The sequence below is a fragment of the Lissotriton vulgaris genome, chromosome 8 (genome assembly GCF_964263255.1).
Source record: "Lissotriton vulgaris chromosome 8, aLisVul1.2, whole genome shotgun sequence".
NCBI classification, from domain to species: domain Eukaryota; kingdom Metazoa; phylum Chordata; class Amphibia; order Caudata; family Salamandridae; genus Lissotriton; species Lissotriton vulgaris.
In genome coordinates this window covers 545,729,755-545,748,812 of record NC_141696.1, presented here as the reverse complement: position 1 = coordinate 545,748,812, position 19,058 = coordinate 545,729,755, and the positions used below count along the sequence as shown (strand labels likewise).

General features: G+C 39.4%; 12 non-coding genes across 12 annotated transcripts; all 12 read left to right on the top strand.

Moving 5' to 3' along the window:
- Window positions 1-1,122: 1,122 nt before the first annotated feature.
- Window positions 1,123-1,194, top strand: TRNAP-UGG (transfer RNA proline (anticodon UGG)). The gene has a single exon. It is a non-coding gene; the product is annotated as a tRNA-Pro (tRNA).
- A 300-nt stretch (window positions 1,195-1,494) lies between these two features.
- On the top strand, window positions 1,495-1,567 carry TRNAV-CAC (transfer RNA valine (anticodon CAC)). The gene has a single exon. It is a non-coding gene; the product is annotated as a tRNA-Val (tRNA).
- A 2,485-nt stretch (window positions 1,568-4,052) lies between these two features.
- TRNAV-CAC (transfer RNA valine (anticodon CAC)) lies at window positions 4,053-4,125 on the top strand. The gene has a single exon. It is a non-coding gene; the product is annotated as a tRNA-Val (tRNA).
- A 2,179-nt stretch (window positions 4,126-6,304) lies between these two features.
- TRNAP-UGG (transfer RNA proline (anticodon UGG)) lies at window positions 6,305-6,376 on the top strand. The gene has a single exon. It is a non-coding gene; the product is annotated as a tRNA-Pro (tRNA).
- A 300-nt stretch (window positions 6,377-6,676) lies between these two features.
- On the top strand, window positions 6,677-6,749 carry TRNAV-CAC (transfer RNA valine (anticodon CAC)). The gene has a single exon. It is a non-coding gene; the product is annotated as a tRNA-Val (tRNA).
- Window positions 6,750-9,360: 2,611 nt separating this feature from the next.
- Window positions 9,361-9,433, top strand: TRNAV-CAC (transfer RNA valine (anticodon CAC)). Its single transcript has one exon. It is a non-coding gene; the product is annotated as a tRNA-Val (tRNA).
- A 2,179-nt stretch (window positions 9,434-11,612) lies between these two features.
- TRNAP-UGG (transfer RNA proline (anticodon UGG)) lies at window positions 11,613-11,684 on the top strand. The gene has a single exon. It is a non-coding gene; the product is annotated as a tRNA-Pro (tRNA).
- Window positions 11,685-11,984: 300 nt separating this feature from the next.
- TRNAV-CAC (transfer RNA valine (anticodon CAC)) lies at window positions 11,985-12,057 on the top strand. Its single transcript has one exon. It is a non-coding gene; the product is annotated as a tRNA-Val (tRNA).
- Window positions 12,058-14,196: 2,139 nt separating this feature from the next.
- On the top strand, window positions 14,197-14,268 carry TRNAP-UGG (transfer RNA proline (anticodon UGG)). Its single transcript has one exon. It is a non-coding gene; the product is annotated as a tRNA-Pro (tRNA).
- Window positions 14,269-14,568: 300 nt separating this feature from the next.
- TRNAV-CAC (transfer RNA valine (anticodon CAC)) lies at window positions 14,569-14,641 on the top strand. Its single transcript has one exon. It is a non-coding gene; the product is annotated as a tRNA-Val (tRNA).
- Window positions 14,642-16,788: 2,147 nt separating this feature from the next.
- On the top strand, window positions 16,789-16,860 carry TRNAP-UGG (transfer RNA proline (anticodon UGG)). The gene has a single exon. It is a non-coding gene; the product is annotated as a tRNA-Pro (tRNA).
- A 300-nt stretch (window positions 16,861-17,160) lies between these two features.
- Window positions 17,161-17,233, top strand: TRNAV-CAC (transfer RNA valine (anticodon CAC)). The gene has a single exon. It is a non-coding gene; the product is annotated as a tRNA-Val (tRNA).
- Window positions 17,234-19,058: the final 1,825 nt, after the last annotated feature.

Here is a 19,058-nt window from a genome sequence, read left to right as displayed (position 1 = left end):
GATAGATAGATAGATAGATAGATAGATATTGGGAGAGAGAGAGCGTTAATATAAACTGAGACTTTATTTTCCATCAAGCTGTCTTTCCTTTCCTTCAGGAGCAGAATGTTCTGATCATCAGTGCTCCAGAATCTAGTGCTTGGTTGGCAAGCATCACACATTGTGATGTGTTAGCTAAGAGTTCCATGTCGTTCAGACTCATATATTCCTCTGTAGTTGTACCTTGGTGATTCAACAAAATGTGGCATCATAAGCAGCATTCTACTGCCATAGACTGGGCAGAAAAAACATTTAGAATTTCACTGAAAAAGAAAAAAAGCATACTTAGGCAGAGCTTTCTGGACAGTAAGGACATTAGAGTAAGTGATGAATAAGCACTGCTTTTGTTGATTTACATAGGCAAAACAGAGACTGCTGGGAAAAGCCTGAAATTAAAGGCACAGAAAATGCCTGCTTCTGGATAGAACACTGAGAAGGGTTGAAAGTTTTTTCTCTGACCCTGGCCACTTATACAAGCAATCCTATGATAGTCAGAAGGACCCACCCTAAAAAGGAAGGGACAGCCATTTGGACCCTTTCCACCTTTTCTATATCTCGCCTGATCGAGCCTGATTGAGCGGATTAGCACATGTACTTCTCATTTTGGGAAGGTATTGCACCAGCAGCTCAGTTATGTTATGATGTTAAAGGCTTGCAAGGAATGCTTTAGTCCTGCATTAGGCAGTTTTTATTGCTACTTGCATTCAAGGGAAAGATAATTAGCCAGAATCTGTGACCCAGTTATTCAGCTTGGCATTCCGATTTGCACAAAGGGAATAAGCATTTGAGAAAAAATGCAACATGTGTTTCTTATGTTGTTATGAACAGCTTTTTATTCTTTCTCTTTAGGGTCTAGCCACTGCAGAAATAGATAAATAAGTGCTGACTTCCTGTAAGACGTGTCCAATGCTGGGACAAAATAAAAGGGGACACTTATAAATGATAGTGATATCATTTGAGAAAGGGTAAGTTGACACTGAATTTCATGTGTATTCACAGACCAAGCATGAAAAAGTCCCCAGCATGATCTTCATTGCGTGCTTAGAGCTGGTATTAGCTTTTCAGAGGTGCAGGCCTTTCGAAGGCTCGTTGGTCTAGGGGTATGATTCTCGCTTTGGGTGCGAGAGGTCCCGGGTTCAAATCCCGGACGAGCCCTTTCATTGGTGCTTTTTTAAAGTAGTATTGAAGTATGCATTTCAAAGCCAATATCAATTTTCTCTTTGCAGTAGTGGATGAATATTTGCTAGAGTCTCATGCTTTTAACCTTGCCCTGCCTGAGCAAATAGGAAACATTTCTCTTTAAGCATTTTGCAAAAATGCTGAACTTGCATGGCATATACAAGCGTTCAGCTAGGGCTGTCTGGGAAGGTTGCATGAAAGAAATCTAAAACCAGAGGCCCTTGGAATAGCCTGTTTTGAGAAGTTTCATCACAGAAAAATCAACTGTAGACATCTGTTTCTGTAGTGTAGTGGTTATCACGTTCGCCTCACACGCGAAAGGTCCCTGGTTCGAAACCGGGCAGAAACAGTTGTTATATTGTCTTGGCTGCAATGTTGAGAGGTGCCGTTTTGCCATGAAATTGTCCAGGCCCTGAAGATGGTTTCATGCAGACTCATTCCAAGAAAGTGAATTCTCTTAAAAACACTAAAGTAATTGGCATGTGGATGTATCTGTTGATTCATAGACCTCGCTTTCATAAGAGCCCTGCATTCTGTTCATTGCTCACCTAGAACATGCATTAACTTTGGGAATTGTTGGCACCAACAGGCATCTTAGTTTAGTGGAGTATTTCTGGTGTTTAAGTGCAGAAGCCCTGGGCTCAATTCCTCGGTGACCCTTCTCAAGGTGATGATACAAATGCATCGTCACCTTTACGTTTAATGTCAGAATTGTTTATTTCTATTTGGTGGTGTATGAATGCTTGCAATAGTATGTTGATTTTTTCTAGCCTTGAATGAATAAAAGCAAATCACTCCTCTTTATGTATTTTTCTAATACATTGATATTTGCATCTCCTTTCCTAGCCTGCATTTTTCACTATCTTACAGGCTGTATATAATAAGTATCAATTCAGGGGCCCTTCTATTACTCAATTCACAACTATTCTATCCTGGCATTGATAAGCAATCTACATCTGCTTCTGTTGTGTATTGGTTATCATGTTTACCTGACGTGTGAAAGCCCCATGTTTGACAGTGCGCGTTAATAAAGAGACCAATGATTTGTATTAAAAGTTGGCATGTGTTTTTGTTACCTTGCACCGGCCAAAAAGTGCCGGAAATGACTTCATTTGCAGTCGATTCTCAAATAAATGGTAAGAGGTTGGAAGAAATCTAAAGGAATGCATGGCATATCTATATGTATGTGTACGCAGGTATCCATATATAAAGATAGATAGATAGATAGATAGATAGATAGATAGATAGATAGATAGATAGATAGATAGATAGATAGATAGATAGATAGATAGATAGATAGATAGATAGATAGATAGATAGATAGATAGATAGATAGATAGATAGATATTGGGAGAGAGAGAGCGTTAATATAAACTGAGACTTTATTTTCCATCAAGCTGTCTTTCCTTTCCTTCAGGAGCAGAATGTTCTGATCATCAGCGCTCCAGAATCTAGTGCTTGGTTGGCAAGCATCACACATTGTGATGTGTTAGCTAAGAGTTCCATGTCGTTCAGACTCATATATTCCTCTGTAGTTGTACCTTGGTGATTCAACAAAATGTGGCATCATAAGCAGCATTCTACTGCCATAGACTGGGCAGAAAAAACATTTAGAATTTCACTGAAAAAGAAAAAAAGCATACTTAGGCAGAGCTTTCTGGACAGTAAGGACATTAGAGTAAGTGATGAATAAGCACTGCTTTTGTTGATTTACATAGGCAAAACAGAGACTGCTGGGAAAAGGCTGAAATTAAAGGCACAGAAAATGCCTGCTTCTGGATAGAACACTGAGAAGGGTTGAAAGTTTTTTCTCTGACCCTGGCCACTTATACAAGCAATCCTATGATAGTCAGAAGGACCCACCCTAAAAAGGAAGGGACAGCCATTTGGACCCTTTCCACCTTTTCTATATCTCGCCTGATCGAGCCTGATCGAGCGCTGATTGAGCGGATTAGCACATGTACTTCTCATTTTGGGAAGGTATTGCTTAGCTTGCTACCAGCAGCTCAGTTATGTTATGATGTTAAAGGCTTGCAAGGAATGCTTTAGTCCTGCATTAGGCAGTTTTTATTGCTACTTGCATTCAAGGGAAAGATAATTAGCCAGAATCTGTGACCCAGTTATTCAGCTTGGCATTCCGATTTGCACAAAGGGAATAAGCATTTGAGAAAAAATGCAACATGTGTTTCTTATGTTGTTATGAACAGCTTTTTATTCTTTCTCTTTAGGGTCTAGCCACTGCAGAAATAGATAAATAAGTGCTGACTTCCTGTAAGACGTGTCCAATGCTGGGACAAAATAAAAGGGGACACTTATAAATGATAGTGATATCATTTGAGAAAGGGTAAGTTGACACTGAATTTAATGTGTATTCACAGACCAAGCATGAAAAAGTCCCCAGCATGATCTTCATTGCGTGCTTAGAGCTGGTATTAGCTTTTCAGAGGTGCAGGCCTTTCGAAGGCTCGTTGGTCTAGGGGTATGATTCTCGCTTTGGGTGCGAGAGGTCCCGGGTTCAAATCCCAGACGAGCCCTTTCATTGGTGCTTTTTTAAAGTAGTATTGAAGTATGCATTTCAAAGCCAATATCAATTTTCTCTTTGCAGTAGTGGATGAATATTTGCTAGAATCTCATGCTTTTAACCTTGCCCTGCCTGAGCAAATAGGAAACATTTCTCTTTAAGCATTTTGCAAAAATGCTGAACTTGCATGGCATATACAAGCGTTCAGCTAGGGCTGTCTGGGAAGGTTGCATGAAAGAAATCTAAAACCAGAGGCCCTTGGAATAGCCTGTTTTGAGAAGTTTCATCACAGAAGAATCAACTGTAGACATCTGTTTCTGTAGTGTAGTGGTTATCACGTTCGCCTCACACGCGAAAGGTCCCTGGTTCGAAACCGGGCAGAAACAGTTGTTATATTGTCTTGGCTGCAATGTTGAGAGGTGCCGTTTTGCCATGAAATTGTCCAGGCCCTGAAGATGGTTTCATGCAGACTCATTCCAAGAAAGTGAATTCTCTTAAAAACACTAAAGTAATTGGCATGTGGATGTATCTGTTGATTCACAGACCTCGCTTTCATGAGAGCCCTGCATTCTGTTCATTGCTCACCTAGAACATGCATTAACTTTGGGAATTGTTGGCACCAACAGGCATCTTAGTTTAGTGGAGTGTTTCTGGTGTTTAAGTGCAGAAGCCCTGGGCTCAATTCCTCGGTGACCCTTCTCAAGGTGATGATACAAATGCATCGTCACCTTTACGTTTAATGTCAGAATTGTTTATTTCTATTTGGTGGTGTATGAATGCTTGCAATAGTATGTTGATTTTTTTTAGCCTTGAATGAATAAAAGCAAATCACTCCTCTTTATGTATTTTTCTAATACATTGATATTTGCATCTCCTTTCCTAGCCTGCATTTTTCACTATCTTACAGGCTGTATATAATAAGTATCAATTCAGGGGCCCTTCTATTACTCAATTCACAACTATTCTATCCTGGCATTGATAAGCAATCTACATCTGCTTCTGTTGTGTATTGGTTATCATGTTTACCTGACGTGTGAAAGCCCCATGTTTGACAGTGCGCGTTAATAAAGAGACCAATGATTTGTATTAAAAGTTGGCATGTGTTTTTGTTACCTTGCACCGGCCAAAAAGTGCCGGAAATGACTTCATTTGCAGTCACTTGAAAAGTAGGGATTCTCAAATAAATGGTAAGAGGTTGGAAGAAATCTAAAGGAATGCATGGCATATCTATATGTATGTGTACGCAGGTATCCATATATAAAGATAGATAGATAGATAGATAGATAGATAGATAGATAGATAGATAGATAGATAGATAGATAGATAGATAGATAGATAGATAGATAGATAGATAGATAGATAGATAGATAGATAGATAGATAGATAGATAGATAGATAGATAGATAGATAGATAGATAGATAGATAGATAGATAGATAGATAGATAGATATTGGGAGAGAGAGAGCGTTAATATAAACTGAGACTTTATTTTCCATCAAGCTGTCTTTCCTTTCCTTCAGGAGCAGAATGTTCTGATCATCAGCGCTCCAGAATCTAGTGCTTGGTTGGCAAGCATCACACATTGTGATGTGTTAGCTAAGAGTTCCATGTCGTTCAGACTCATATATTCCTCTGTAGTTGTACCTTGGTGATTCAACAAAATGTGGCATCATAAGCAGCATTCTACTGCCATAGACTGGGCAGAAAAAACATTTAGAATTTCACTGAAAAAGAAAAAAAGCATACTTAGGCAGAGCTTTCTGGACAGTAAGGACATTAGAGTAAGTGATGAATAAGCACTGCTTTTGTTGATTTACATAGGCAAAACAGAGACTGCTGGGAAAAGCCTGAAATTAAAGGCACAGAAAATGCCTGCTTCTGGATAGAACACTGAGAAGGGTTGAAAGTTTTTTCTCTGACCCTGGCCACTTATACAAGCAATCCTATGATAGTCAGAAGGACCCACCCTAAAATGGAAGGGACAGCCATTTGGACCCTTTCCACCTTTTCTATATCTCGCCTGATCGAGCCTGATCGAGCGCTGATTGAGCGGATTAGCACATGTACTTCTCATTTTGGGAAGGTATTGCTTAGCTTGCTACCAGCAGCTCAGTTATGTTATGATGTTAAAGGCTTGCAAGGAATGCTTTAGTCCTGCATTAGGCAGTTTTTATTGCTACTTGCATTCAAGGGAAAGATAATTAGCCAGAATCTGTGACCCAGTTATTCAGCTTGGCATTCCGATTTGCACAAAGGGAATAAGCATTTGAGAAAAAATGCAACATGTGTTTCTTATGTTGTTATGAACAGCTTTTTATTCTTTCTCTTTAGGGTCTAGCCACTGCAGAAATAGATAAATAAGTGCTGACTTCCTGTAAGACGTGTCCAATGCTGGGACAAAATAAAAGGGGACACTTATAAATGATAGTGATATCATTTGAGAAAGGGTAAGTTGACACTGAATTTCATGTGTATTCACAGACCAAGCATGAAAAAGTCCCCAGCATGATCTTCATTGCGTGCTTAGAGCTGGTATTAGCTTTTCAGAGGTGCAGGCCTTTCGAAGGCTCGTTGGTCTAGGGGTATGATTCTCGCTTTGGGTGCGAGAGGTCCCGGGTTCAAATCCCGGACGAGCCCTTTCATTGGTGCTTTTTTAAAGTAGTATTGAAGTATGCATTTCAAAGCCAATATCAATTTTCTCTTTGCAGTAGTGGATGAATATTTGCTAGAGTCTCATGCTTTTAACCTTGCCCTGCCTGAGCAAATAGGAAACATTTCTCTTTAAGCATTTTGCAAAAATGCTGAACTTGCATGGCATATACAAGCGTTCAGCTAGGGCTGTCTGGGAAGGTTGCATGAAAGAAATCTAAAACCAGAGGCCCTTGGAATAGCCTGTTTTGAGAAGTTTCATCACAGAAGAATCAACTGTAGACATCTGTTTCTGTAGTGTAGTGGTTATCACGTTCGCCTCACACGCGAAAGGTCCCTGGTTCGAAACCGGGCAGAAACAGTTGTTATATTGTCTTGGCTGCAATGTTGAGAGGTGCCGTTTTGCCATGAAATTGTCCAGGCCCTGAAGATGGTTTCATGCAGACTCATTCCAAGAAAGTGAATTCTCTTAAAAACACTAAAGTAATTGGCATGTGGATGTATCTGTTGATTCACAGACCTCGCTTTCATGAGAGCCCTGCATTCTGTTCATTGCTCACCTAGAACATGCATTAACTTTGGGAATTGTTGGCACCAACAGGCATCTTAGTTTAGTGGAGTGTTTCTGGTGTTTAAGTGCAGAAGCCCTGGGCTCAATTCCTCGGTGACCCTTCTCAAGGTGATGATACAAATGCATCGTCACCTTTACGTTTAATGTCAGAATTGTTTATTTCTATTTGGTGGTGTATGAATGCTTGCAATAGTATGTTGATTTTTCCTAGCCTTGAATGAATAAAAGCAAATCACTCCTCTTTATGTATTTTTCTAATACATTGATATTTGCATCTCCTTTCCTAGCCTGCATTTTTCACTATCTTACAGGCTGTATATAATAAGTATCAATTCAGGGGCCCTTCTATTACTCAATTCACAACTATTCTATCCTGGCATTGATAAGCAATCTACATCTGCTTCTGTTGTGTATTGGTTATCATGTTTACCTGACGTGTGAAAGCCCCATGTTTGACAGTGCGCGTTAATAAAGAGACCAATGATTTGTATTAAAAGTTGGCATGTGTTTTTGTTACCTTGCACCGGCCAAAAAGTGCCGGAAATGACTTCATTTGCAGTCACTTGAAAAGTAGGGATTCTCAAATAAATGGTAAGAGGTTGGAAGAAATCTAAAGGAATGCATGGCATATCTATATGTATGTGTACGCAGGTATCCATATATAAAGATAGATAGATAGATAGATAGATAGATAGATAGATAGATAGATAGATAGATAGATAGATAGATAGATAGATAGATAGATAGATAGATAGATAGATAGATAGATAGATAGATAGATAGATAGATAGATAGATAGATAGATAGATAGATAGATAGATAGATAGATAGATAGATAGATAGATAGATAGATAGATAGATAGATAGATAGATAGATAGATAGATAGATAGATAGATAGATAGATAGATAGATATTGGGAGAGAGAGAGCGTTAATATAAACTGAGACTTTATTTTCCATCAAGCTGTCTTTCCTTTCCTTCAGGAGCAGAATGTTCTGATCATCAGCGCTCCAGAATCTAGTGCTTGGTTGGCAAGCATCACACATTGTGATGTGTTAGCTAAGAGTTCCATGTCGTTCAGACTCATATATTCCTCTGTAGTTGTACCTTGGTGATTCAACAAAATGTGGCATCATAAGCAGCATTCTACTGCCATAGACTGGGCAGAAAAAACATTTAGAATTTCACTGAAAAAGAAAAAAAGCATACTTAGGCAGAGCTTTCTGGACAGTAAGGACATTAGAGTAAGTGATGAATAAGCACTGCTTTTGTTAATTTACATAGGCAGAACAGAGACTGCTGGGAAAAGCCTGAAATTAAAGGCACAGAAAATGCCTGCTTCTGGATAGAACACTGAGAAGGGTTGAAAGTTTTTTCTCTGACCCTGGCCACTCGTACAAGCAATCCTATGATAGTCAGAAGGACCCACCCTAAAAAGGAATGGACAGCCATTTGGACCCTTTCCACCTTTTCTATATCTTGCCTGATCGAGCCTGATCGAGCGCTGATTGAGCGGATTAGCACATGTACTTCTCATTTTGGGAAGGTATTGCTTAGCTTGCTACCAGCAGCTCAGTTATGTTATGATGTTAGAGGCTTGCAAGGAATGCTTTAGTCCTGCATTAGGCAGTTTTTATTGCTACTTGCATTCAAGGGAAAGATAATTAGCCAGAATCTGTGACCCAGTTATTCAGCTTGGCATTCCGATTTGCACAAAGGGAATAAGCATTTGAGAAAAAATGCAACATGTGTTTCTTATGTTGTTATGAACAGCTTTTTATTCTTTCTCTTTAGGGTCTAGCCACTGCAGAAATAGATAAATAAGTGCTGACTTGCTGTAAGACGTGTCCAATGCTGGGACAAAATAAAAGGGGACACTTATAAATGATAGTGATATCATTTGAGAAAGGGTAAGTTGACACTGAATTTCATGTGTATTCACAGACCAAGCATGAAAAAGTCCCCAGCATGATCTTCATTGCGTGCTTAGAGCTGGTATTAGCTTTTCAGAGGTGCAGGCCTTTCGAAGGCTCGTTGGTCTAGGGGTATGATTCTCGCTTTGGGTGTGAGAGGTCCCGGGTTCAAATCCCGGATGAGCCCTTTCATTGGTGCTTTTTTAAAGTAGTATTGAAGTATGCATTTCAAAGCCAATATCAATTTTCTCTTTGCGGTAGTGGATGAATATTTGCTAGAGTCTCATGCTTTTAACCTTGCCCTGCCTGAGCAAATAGGAAACATTTCTCTTTAAGCATTTTGCAAAAATGCTGAACTTGCATGGCATATACAAGCGTTCAGCTAGGGCTGTCTGGGAAGGTTGCATGAAAGAAATCTAAAACCAGAGGCCCTTGGAATAGCCTGTTTTGAGAAGTTTCATCACAGAAGAATCAACTGTAGACATCTGTTTCTGTAGTGTAGTGGTTATCACGTTCGCCTCACACGCGAAAGGTCCCCGGTTCGAAACCGGGCAGAAATAGTTGTTATATTGTCTTGGCTGCAATGTTGAGAGGTGCCGTTTTGCCATGAAATTGTCCAGGCCCTGAAGATGGTTTCATGCAGACTCATTCCAAGAAAGTGAATTCTCTTAAAAACACTAAAGTAATTGGCATGTGGATGTATCTGTTGATTCACAGACCTCGCTTTCATAAGAGCCCTGCATTCTGTTCATTGCTCACCTAGAACATGCATTAACTTTGGGAATTGTTGGCACCAACAGGCATCTTAGTTTAGTGGAGTGTTTCTGGTGTTTAAGTGCAGAAGCCCTGGGCTCAATTCCTCGGTGACCCTTCTCAAGGTGATGATACAAATGCATCGTCACCTTTACGTTTAATGTCAGAATTGTTTATTTCTATTTGGTGGTGTATGAATGCTTGCAATAGTATGTTGATTTTTTCTAGCCTTGAATGAATAAAAGCAAATCACTCCTCTTTATGTATTTTTCTAATACATTGATATTTGCATCTCCTTTCCTAGCCTGCATTTTTCACTATCTTACAGGCTGTATATAATAAGTATCAATTCAGGGGCCCTTCTATTACTCAATTCACAACTATTCTATCCTGGCATTGATAAGCAATCTACATCTGCTTCTGTTGTGTATTGGTTATCATGTTTACCTGACGTGTGAAAGCCCCATGTTTGACAGTGCGCGTTAATAAAGAGACCAATGATTTGTATTAAAAGTTGGCATGTGTTTTTGTTACCTTGCACCGGCCAAAAAGTGCCGGAAATGACTTCATTTGCAGTCACTTGAAACGTAGGGATTCTCAAATAAATGGTAAGAGGTTGGAACAAATCTAAAGGAATGCATGGCATATCTATATGTATGTGTACGCAGGTATCCATATATAAAGATAGATAGATAGATAGATAGATAGATAGATAGATAGATAGATAGATAGATAGATAGATAGATAGATAGATAGATAGATAGATAGATAGATAGATAGATAGATAGATAGATAGATAGATAGATAGATAGATAGATAGATAGATAGATAGATAGATAGATAGATAGATAGATAGATAGATAGATAGATATTGGGAGAGAGAGAGCGTTAATATAAACTGAGACTTTATTTTCCATCAAGCTGTCTTTCCTTTCCTTCAGGAGCAGAATGTTCTGATCATCAGCGCTCCAGAATCTAGTGCTTGGTTGGCAAGCATCACACATTGTGATGTGTTAGCTAAGAGTTCCATGTCGTTCAGACTCATATATTCCTCTGTAGTTGTACCTTGGTGATTCAACAAAATGGGGCATCATAAGCAGCATTCTACTGCCATAGACTGGGCAGAAAAAACATTTAGAATTTCACTGAAAAAGAAAAAAAGCATACTTAGGCAGAGCTTTCTGGACAGTAAGGACATTAGAGTAAGTGATGAATAAGCACTGCTTTTGTTGATTTACATAGGCAAAACAGAGACTGCTGGGAAAAGCCTGAAATTAAAGGCACAGAAAATGCCTGCTTCTGGATAGAACACTGAGAAGGGTTGAAAGTTTTTTCTCTGACCCTGGCCACTTATACAAGCAATCCTATGATAGTCAGAAGGACCCACCCTAAAAAGGAAGGGACAGCCATTTGGACCCTTTCCACCTTTTCTATATCTCGCCTGATCGAGCCTGATCGAGCGCTGATTGAGCGGATTAGCACATGTACTTCTCATTTTGGGAAGGTATTGCTTAGCTTGCTACCAGCAGCTCAGTTATGTTATGATGTTAAAGGCTTGCAAGGAATGCTTTAGTCCTGCATTAGGCAGTTTTTATTGCTACTTGCATTCAAGGGAAAGATAATTAGCCAGAATCTGTGACCCAGTTATTCAGCTTGGCATTCCGATTTGCACAAAGGGAATAAGCATTTGAGAAAAAATGCAACATGTGTTTCTTATGTTGTTATGAACAGCTTTTTATTCTTTCTCTTTAGGGTCTAGCCACTGCAGAAATAGATAAATAAGTGCTGACTTCCTGTAAGACGTGTCCAATGCTGGGACAAAATAAAAGGGGACACTTATAAATGATAGTGATATCATTTGAGAAAGGGTAAGTTGACACTGAATTTCATGTGTATTCACAGACCAAGCATGAAAAAGTCCCCAGCATGATCTTCATTGCGTGCTTAGAGCTGGTATTAGCTTTTCAGAGGTGCAGGCCTTTCGAAGGCTCGTTGGTCTAGGGGTATGATTCTCGCTTTGGGTGCGAGAGGTCCCGGGTTCAAATCCCGGACGAGCCCTTTCATTGGTGCTTTTTTAAAGTAGTATTGAAGTATGCATTTCAAAGCCAATATCAATTTTCTCTTTGCAGTAGTGGATGAATATTTGCTAGAGTCTCATGCTTTTAACCTTGCCCTGCCTGAGCAAATAGGAAACATTTCTCTTTAAGCATTTTGCAAAAATGCTGAACTTGCATGGCATATACAAGCGTTCAGCTAGGGCTGTCTGGGAAGGTTGCATGAAAGAAATCTAAAACCAGAGGCCCTTGGAATAGCCTGTTTTGAGAAGTTTCATCACAGAAGAATCAACTGTAGACATCTGTTTCTGTAGTGTAGTGGTTATCACGTTCGCCTCACACGCGAAAGGTCCCTGGTTCGAAACCGGGCAGAAACAGTTGTTATATTGTCTTGGCTGCAATGTTGAGAGGTGCCGTTTTGCCATGAAATTGTCCAGGCCCTGAAGATGGTTTCATGCAGACTCATTCCAAGAAAGTGAATTCTCTTAAAAACACTAAAGTAATTGGCATGTGGATGTATCTGTTGATTCACAGACCTCGCTTTCATGAGAGCCCTGCATTCTGTTCATTGCTCACCTAGAACATGCATTAACTTTGGGAATTGTTGGCACCAACAGGCATCTTAGTTTAGTGGAGTGTTTCTGGTGTTTAAGTGCAGAAGCCCTGGGCTCAATTCCTCGGTGACCCTTCTCAAGGTGATGATACAAATGCATCGTCACCTTTACGTTTAATGTCAGAATTGTTTATTTCTATTTGGTGGTGTATGAATGCTTGCAATAGTATGTTGATTTTTTCTAGCCTTGAATGAATAAAAGCAAATCACTCCTCTTTATGTATTTTTCTAATACATTGATATTTGCATCTCCTTTCCTAGCCTGCATTTTTCACTATCTTACAGGCTGTATATAATAAGTATCAATTCAGGGGCCCTTCTATTACTCAATTCACAACTATTCTATCCTGGCATTGATAAGCAATCTACATCTGCTTCTGTTGTGTATTGGTTATCATGTTTACCTGACGTGTGAAAGCCCCATGTTTGACAGTGCGCGTTAATAAAGAGACCAATGATTTGTATTAAAAGTTGGCATGTGTTTTTGTTACCTTGCACCGGCCAAAAAGTGCCGGAAATGACTTCATTTGCAGTCACTTGAAAAGTAGGGATTCTCAAATAAATGGTAAGAGGTTGGAAGAAATCTAAAGGAATGCATGGCATATCTATATGTATGTGTACGCAGGTATCCATATATAAAGATAGATAGATAGATAGATAGATAGATAGATAGATAGATAGATAGATAGATAGATAGATAGATAGATAGATAGATAGATAGATAGATAGATAGATAGATAGATAGATAGATAGATAGATAGATAGATAGATAGATAGATAGATAGATATTGGGAGAGAGAGAGCGTTAATATAAACTGAGACTTTATTTTCCATCAAGCTGTCTTTCCTTTCCTTCAGGAGCAGAATGTTCTGATCATCAGCGCTCCAGAATCTAGTGCTTGGTTGGCAAGCATCACACATTGTGATGTGTTAGCTAAGAGTTCCATGTCGTTCAGACTCATATATTCCTCTGTAGTTGTACCTTGGTGATTCAACAAAATGTGGCATCATAAGCAGCATTCTACTGCCATAGACTGGGCAGAAAAAACATTTAGAATTTCACTGAAAAAGAAAAAAAGCATACTTAGGCAGAGCTTTCTGGACAGTAAGGACATTAGAGTAAGTGATGAATAAGCACTGCTTTTGTTAATTTACATAGGCAGAACAGAGACTGCTGGGAAAAGCCTGAAATTAAAGGCACAGAAAATGCCTGCTTCTGGATAGAACACTGAGAAGGGTTGAAAGTTTTTTCTCTGACCCTGGCCACTCGTACAAGCAATCCTATGATAGTCAGAAGGACCCACCCTAAAAAGGAATGGACAGCCATTTGGACCCTTTCCACCTTTTCTATATCTCGCCTGATCGAGCCTGATCGAGCGCTGATTGAGCGGATTAGCACATGTACTTCTCATTTTGGGAAGGTATTGCTTAGCTTGCTACCAGCAGCTCAGTTATGTTATGATGTTAGAGGCTTGCAAGGAATGCTTTAGTCCTGCATTAGGCAGTTTTTATTGCTACTTGCATTCAAGGGAAAGATAATTAGCCAGAATCTGTGACCCAGTTATTCAGCTTGGCATTCCGATTTGCACAAAGGGAATAAGCATTTGAGAAAAAATGCAACATGTGTTTCTTATGTTGTTATGAACAGCTTTTTATTCTTTCTCTTTAGGGTCTAGCCACTGCAGAAATAGATAAATAAGTGCTGACTTGCTGTAAGACGTGTCCAATGCTGGGACAAAATAAAAGGGGACACTTATAAATGATAGTGATATCATTTGAGAAAGGGTAAGTTGACACTGAATTTCATGTGTATTCACAGACCAAGCATGAAAAAGTCCCCAGCATGATCTTCATTGCGTGCTTAGAGCTGGTATTAGCTTTTCAGAGGTGCAGGCCTTTCGAAGGCTCGTTGGTCTAGGGGTATGATTCTCGCTTTGGGTGCGAGAGGTCCCGGGTTCAAATCCCGGATGAGCCCTTTCATTGGTGCTTTTTTAAAGTAGTATTGAAGTATGCATTTCAAAGCCAATATCAATTTTCTCTTTGCGGTAGTGGATGAATATTTGCTAGAGTCTCATGCTTTTAACCTTGCCCTGCCTGAGCAAATAGGAAACATTTCTCTTTAAGCATTTTGCAAAAATGCTGAACTTGCATGGCATATACAAGCGTTCAGCTAGGGCTGTCTGGGAAGGTTGCATGAAAGAAATCTAAAACCAGAGGCCCTTGGAATAGCCTGTTTTGAGAAGTTTCATCACAGAAGAATCAACTGTAGACATCTGTTTCTGTAGTGTAGTGGTTATCACGTTCGCCTCACACGCGAAAGGTCCCCGGTTCGAAACCGGGCAGAAATAGTTGTTATATTGTCTTGGCTGCAATGTTGAGAGGTGCCGTTTTGCCATGAAATTGTCCAGGCCCTGAAGATGGTTTCATGCAGACTCATTCCAAGAAAGTGAATTCTCTTAAAAACACTAAAGTAATTGGCATGTGGATGTATCTGTTGATTCACAGACCTCGCTTTGAAAAGAGCCCTGCATTCTGTTCATTGCTCACCTAGAACATGCATTAACTTTGGGAATTGTTGGCACCAACAGGCATCTTAGTTTAGTGGAGTGTTTCTGGTGTTTAAGTGCAGAAGCCCTGGGCTCAATTCCTCGGTGACCCTTCTCAAGGTGATGATACAAATGCATCGTCACCTTTACGTTTAATGTCAGAATTGTTTATTTCTATTTGGTGGTGTATGAATGCTTGCAATAGTATGTTGATTTTTTCTAGCCTTGAATGAATAAAAGCAAATCACTCCTCTTTATGTATTTTTCTAATACATTGATATTTGCATCTCCTTTCCTAGCCTGCATTTTTCACTATCTTACAGGCTGTATATAATAAGTATCAATTCAGGGGCCCTTCTATTACTCAATTCACAACTATTCTATCCTGGCATTGATAAGCAATCTACATCTGCTTCTGTTGTGTATTGGTTATCATGTTTACCTGACGTGTGAAAGCCCCATGTTTGACAGTGCGCGTTAATAAAGAGACCAATGATTTGTATTAAAAGTTGGCATGTGTTTTTGTTACCTTGCACCGGCCAAAAAGTGCCGGAAATGACTTCATTTGCAGTCACTTGAAAAGTAGGGATTCTCAAATAAATGGTAAGAGGTTGGAACAAATCTAAAGGAATGCATGGCATATCTATATGTATGTGTACGCAGGTATCCATATATAGATAGATAGATAGATAGATAGATAGATAGATAGATAGATAGATAGATAGATAGATAGATAGATAGATAGATAGATAGATAGATAGATAGATAGATAGATAGATAGATAGATAGATAGATAGATAGATAGATAGATAGATAGATAGATAGATATTGATATTGGGAGAGAGAGAGCGTTAATATAAACTGAGACTTTATTTTCCATCAAGCTGTCTTTCCTTTCCTTCAGGAGCAGAATGTTCTGATCATCAGCGCTCCAGAATCTAGTGCTTGGTTGGCAAGCATCACACATTGTGATGTGTTAGCTAAGAGTTCCATGTCGTTCAGACTCATATATTCCTCTGTAGTTGTACCTTGGTGATTCAACAAAATGGGGCATCATAAGCAGCATTCTACTGCCATAGACTGGGCAGAAAAAACATTTAGAATTTCACTGAAAAAGAAAAAAAGCATACTTAGGCAGAGCTTTCTGGACAGTAAGGACATTAGAGTAAGTGATGAATAAGCACTGCTTTTGTTAATTTACATAGGCAAAACAGAGACTGCTGGGAAAAGCCTGAAATTAAAGGCACAGAAAATGCCTGCTTCTGGATAGAACACTGAGAAGGGTTGAAAGTTTTTTCTCTGACCCTGGCCACTTATACAAGCAATCCTATGATAGTCAGAAGGACCCACCCTAAAAAGGAAGGGACAGCCATTTGGACCCTTTCCACCTTTTCTATATCTCGCCTGATCGAGCCTGATCGAGCGCTGATTGAGCGGATTAGCACATGTACTTCTCATTTTGGGAAGGTATTGCTTAGCTTGCTACCAGCAGCTCAGTTATGTTATGATGTTAAAGGCTTGCAAGGAATGCTTTAGTCCTACATTAGGCAGTTTTTATTGCTACTTGCATTCAAGGGAAAGATAATTAGCCAGAATCTGTGACCCAGTTATTCAGCTTGGCATTCCGATTTGCACAAAGGGAATAAGCATTTGAGAAAAAATGCAACATGTGTTTCTTATGTTGTTATGAACAGCTTTTTATTCTTTCTCTTTAGGGTCTAGCCACTGCAGAAATAGATAAATAAGTGCTGACTTCCTGTAAGACGTGTCCAATGCTGGGACAAAATAAAAGGGGACACTTATAAATGATAGTGATATCATTTGAGAAAGGGTAAGTTGACACTGAATTTCATGTGTATTCACAGACCAAGCATGAAAAAGTCCCCAGCATGATCTTCATTGCGTGCTTAGAGCTGGTATTAGCTTTTCAGAGGTGCAGGCCTTTCGAAGGCTCGTTGGTCTAGGGGTATGATTCTCGCTTTGGGTGCGAGAGGTCCCGGGTTCAAATCCCGGACGAGCCCTTTCATTGGTGCTTTTTTAAAGTAGTATTGAAGTATGCATTTCAAAGCCAATATCAATTTTCTCTTTGCAGTAGTGGATGAATATTTGCTAGAGTCTCATGCTTTTAACCTTGCCCTGCCTGAGCAAATAGGAAACATTTCTCTTTAAGCATTTTGCAAAAATGCTGAACTTGCATGGCATATACAAGCGTTCAGCTAGGGCTGTCTGGGAAGGTTGCATGAAAGAAATCTAAAACCAGAGGCCCTTGGAATAGCCTGTTTTGAGAAGTTTCATCACAGAAGAATCAACTGTAGACATCTGTTTCTGTAGTGTAGTGGTTATCACGTTCGCCTCACACGCGAAAGGTCCCTGGTTCGAAACCGGGCAGAAACAGTTGTTATATTGTCTTGGCTGCAATGTTGAGAGGTGCCGTTTCATGCAGACTCATTCCAAGAAAGTGAATTCTCTTAAAAACACTAAAGTAATTGGCATGTGGATGTATCTGTTGATTCACAGACCTCGCTTTCATGAGAGCCCTGCATTCTGTTCATTGCTCACCTAGAACATGCATTAACTTTGGGAATTGTTGGCACCAACAGGCATCTTAGTTTAGTGGAGTGTTTCTGGTGTTTAAGTGCAGAAGCCCTGGGCTCAATTCCTCGGTGACCCTTCTCAAGGTGATGATACAAATGCATCGTCACCTTTACGTTTAATGTCAGAATTGTTTATTTCTATTTGGTGGTGTATGAATGCTTGCAATAGTATGTTGATTTTTTCTAGCCTTGAATGAATAAAAGCAAATCACTCCTCTTTATGTATTTTTCTAATACATTGATATTTGCATCTCCTTTCCTAGCCTGCATTTTTCACTATCTTACAGGCTGTATATAATAAGTATCAATTCAGGGGCCCTTCTATTACTCAATTCACAACTATTCTATCCTGGCATTGATAAGCAATCTACATCTGCTTCTGTTGTGTATTGGTTATCATGTTTACCTGACGTGTGAAAGCCCCATGTTTGACAGTGCGCGTTAATAAAGAGACCAATGATTTGTATTAAAAGTTGGCATGTGTTTTTGTTACCTTGCACCGGCCAAAAAGTGCCGGAAATGACTTCATTTGCAGTCACTTGAAAAGTAGGGATTCTCAAATAAATGGTAAGAGGTTGGAAGAAATCTAAAGGAATGCATGGCATATCTATATGTATGTGTACGCAGGTATCCATATATAAAGATAGATAGATAGATAGATAGATAGATAGATAGATAGATAGATAGATAGATAGATAGATAGATAGATAGATAGATAGATAGATAGATAGATAGATAGATAGATAGATAGATAGATAGATAGATAGATAGATAGATAGATAGATAGATAGATAGATAGATAGATAGATAGATAGATATTGGGAGAGAGAGAGCGTTAATATAAACTGAGACTTTATTTTCCATCAAGCTGTCTTTCCTTTCCTTCAGGAGCAGAATGTTCTGATCATCAGCGCTCCAGAATCTAGTGCTTGGTTGGCAAGCATCACACATTGTGATGTGTTAGCTAAGAGTTCCATGTCGTTCAGACTCATATATTCCTCTGTAGTTGTACCTTGGTGATTCAACAAAATGTGGCATCATAAGCAGCATTCTACTGCCATAGACTGGGCAGAAAAAACATTTAGAATTTCACTGAAAAAGAAAAAAAGCATACTTAGGCAGAGCTTTCTGGACAGTAAGGACATTAGAGTAAATGATGAATAAGCACTGCTTTTGTTAATTTACATAGGCAGAACAGAGACTGCTGGGAAAAGCCTGAAATTAAAGGCACAGAAAATGCCTGCTTCTGGATAGAACACTGAGAAGGGTTGAAAGTTTTTTCTCTGACCCTGGCCACTCGTACAAGCAATCCTATGATAGTCAGAAGGACCCACCCTAAAAAGGAATGGACAGCCATTTGGACCCTTTCCACCTTTTCTATATCTCGCCTGATCGAGCCTGATCGAGCGCTGATTGAGCGGATTAGCACATGTACTTCTCATTTTGGGAAGGTATTGCTTAGCTTGCTACCAGCAGCTCAGTTATGTTATGATGTTAGAGGCTTGCAAGGAATGCTTTAGTCCTGCATTAGGCAGTTTTTATTGCTACTTGCATTCAAGGGAAAGATAATTAGCCAGAATCTGTGACCCAGTTATTCAGCTTGGCATTCCGATTTGCACAAAGGG